The following is a 3,417-nucleotide window of genomic DNA, read 5'->3' as shown; positions in this document are numbered from 1 at the left end:
TTTGAAGATGCACCATTGGATTTTAATCCAGCATATCCACCTTTAGATAAACGGACGAGAAATCATCCAAAGGAACAAGTTCTTGGAAATCCACAAGACGGTGTGTTAACGAGGGCTCAACTTTGTGCAAAGAATGAGTATTTAATGAGAATCAAGAATTTTGCATGTTTAATGTTTTTATTTCGAAAATTGAACGAAAAACAATTAAGGTTGCAAAGGAACACTCAAATTGGGTTGTTGCAATGAATTTGAATTGGCTGAATTCGAAAAAAACAAGGTTTGAAGATTAATTCCTAATCCAAAAGACGTTTCGATGGTTGGGTTTAAATGGATTTTCAAAAATAAAACAGACAAAGATGGTAATTTTTTTCGAAATAAAGCTAGGCTTGTAGTAAAAGGTTATTCGCAACAAGAAGGAATAATAGACTATGAAGAAACCTTCGCCCCTGTCACAAGACTCGAGGCAGTTCGAATATTTTTGGCCTATGCAGCTCATAAAGACTTTGATGTTTATAAAATGGATGTGAAATGTGCATTTTTGAATAGAGAACTCGAAGAGATAGTTTATGTGGAACAACCTCCAGGTTTTGTAAATGAAGAATATCCTAATCATTGCTATATTTTAGATAAGGCTGTTTATGGGTTAAAACAAACACCGAGAGCATGGTATGGAACTTTAACTTCTTTCAACAATCGAAATTTAAACAAGGATCAGTTGATCCCACTATTTTTCAAAAGAAAGATGGGGATCATCTAATGCTTGTTTAAATTTATGTTGTTGATATTATTTTTGGCTGTACTGACCCTGCTTTGTCTAATGAATTTGAAAATCTGATGAAAAGCAAATTTGAGATGAGTATGATGGGAAAAATTAAAAATTTTCTTGGTTTAAATATTCATCAGAATAAAGAAGGAATTTTTATAAATCAAGAAAAATATACCAAGAATTTGCTTAAAAATTTTGGATTGAAGAATAGCACAAAATTACGAGTACTGATGGTGACTGGAACAAGGCTTACAACTTCGTTAGATAAACCTGCTGCTGATTTGACTCTTTACATAAGCAGGATAGGTTCGTTACTTTACCTCACGACAATTCGACCTGATATTATGTTTTCTTTTTGTAATTGTGCTAGGTATCAATCAAATACTCGAGAACCACATCTCATTGCAGTCAAGAATGTTTTTTGTTATCTCAAAGGTTCAATTTCGTTAGGACTGTGGTATCCTTCGAAAACTGAATTCTTCATACAAACATTTTCAGATGCTGATTTAGGAGGTTGCAATCTTGATCGAAAAAGCTCAAGTGGGGGATGTCAACTTTTGGATGGGAAGTTAGTAAGTTGGCAGTCGAAAAAGCAAACATGTGTTTCAATTTCTACAGCAAAAGCAGAGTATGTTGCAGTTGCAGCTTGTACTTCGCAAATCATATGGATCCAAATTCAATTGCGTGATTATGCAATTAACATGAAAAAGATTCCATTGTATTGTGATTCACAAAGTGCTATATGCATTTGTCATAATCCAGTACAACATTCAAAAACCAAACACGTTGCACTTCGTTATCATTTTATTAAGGATCATGTGGAAGATGGAAATATTGAAGTTCATTTTGTAAAAACAACTGATCAGCTTGCTGATATTTTTACAAAACCATTGGACAAAAAATCATTTGTTAGAATTTTGCAAGGTTTGGGAATGATTGAATCAAGTGCTGTTCCTAGATTAATTTCGACAAATTGACAAAGTGGTGTCTAGAAAATGTGTCGAATACGAGGCAATGATGAATGATTCAGATACATCTTGTATTAACCATTCAGAGGTTACTATTCATATTCAACACTTTGATACGCTTTGTTTCGACTTCTGGGAAAGAAAATTTTCGTTAGTTTGGTACATACTTAAATTTTCGTTAATTTTTTTTAATTTGCGAAAAATCAAAAATACCAAAAATATTTTCGTTAATTTGTTTTCATTTTCAAAAAATCAAAAATACCAAAAATATTTTCGTTGTGTTCATTTTCGAAAAATCAAAAACACCAAAAATATTTTCGTTAATTTGTGTTCATTTTCGAAAAATTCAAAAATACCAAAAAATATTTTTTTCTTTTTCAAAAGTATAAAATTCAAAAAGATTTTTGTTATTTTGTACTTTTTCTTTCATTCAAGTTGTGCAGATTCCGAGGATGTTTTACATGGTTCATACTTGCTATTCTAGGGTCAGGTATTCTTTCGAAACTTTTTGCTAGTTAGGATGTCCCTAGAAGCATGTTGCAATATGTTAACCTAAGCCTCAATTGACTTAATGTGTGTTTCGAAAGCCTTAATGAAATTTTTCATCACGAAAAATTTATTCCCAAGCAGTCTTGTATTCACGTTAGTCTACAGAGCTACCTAACTCTTGTTAAATGAGTTAAGAGTTTTTTGCTTGGTCCAAAGATAGCAGAGGTACAACTGGATTCATGAACTACACTTTTTTTATCATAAAGTTCTTACACTTTCACACACAATGACATATGTCCAAGTGATCTTTGGTCAAACCAATCAGGATTTAGACATCAAACTTCGGTGTTAATGATCTAACATCGTGTGACCGTGATGAAAGTGAAACCCACAATATCAAACTCATTTAAGGAATTGACGGGGACTATGTTCCAGATCTAACGAAACAATTGTTTCTGTACCGACTTTCGAAACTCCAAATCATATTCAATTCTTTTGAGTGATCCTGATCAAATGTTCGAATCCCACGATGTTTGTTACCTAACAGGATCCAGTCAACATTTTTTTCTTGAATATGCTTTCTAGGTAAGTTTCATTTGAATTTTATGTCACTTCAAAAAAAATTTCCAAAGCATACTTGTCATTGACTATACCGGCCAAACAAGTAATTTATGTTACAATTACTCACCTTATGTTTAGGTTGATATGTAACGAAAATTTTCTGCCACCCACAAAGCCATATAAAAGAATCCCTTCGATACTTCTCTACAAGTATTCAATTGTAATTCACGGGAAAATACACAAGTTGTTGATTATCTCTATTGATAATTAATGAAGCAACCTTTTCCCAGGGTTTAACTACTTTTGTGTCAAGATTTTATTTTTCGACATCACGGATCCCATATTTTCATTATTTTTCTTCTTATCTTATTCTATTGGCACATTGTACTCACGAAATCCTTGAGGTTTTGAGTATTAACAACTCAGGCTGATGATTTGGACAGTCTGGCATATGACTTCGTTTATAATCCAAAAAAGGAAAGAGACTAACCTCCATACCGAAGGTTTTCGATCTTATCCACTTGGTACTCACGAACAGTTTGATGTGACGGTTTGGTAACTTGGTCCGACTTTCAAGGTACTTTATCTGACATGGTACTCATAACGGCTAGTGGTGCGAGTTTCAAGGATAGA

Source organism: Lactuca serriola, chromosome 2, assembly GCF_051521515.1.
Source record: "Lactuca serriola cultivar US96UC23 chromosome 2, Lser_US96UC23_V15, whole genome shotgun sequence".
NCBI classification, from domain to species: domain Eukaryota; kingdom Viridiplantae; phylum Streptophyta; class Magnoliopsida; order Asterales; family Asteraceae; genus Lactuca; species Lactuca serriola.
This window is presented reverse-complemented; position numbering follows the sequence as displayed.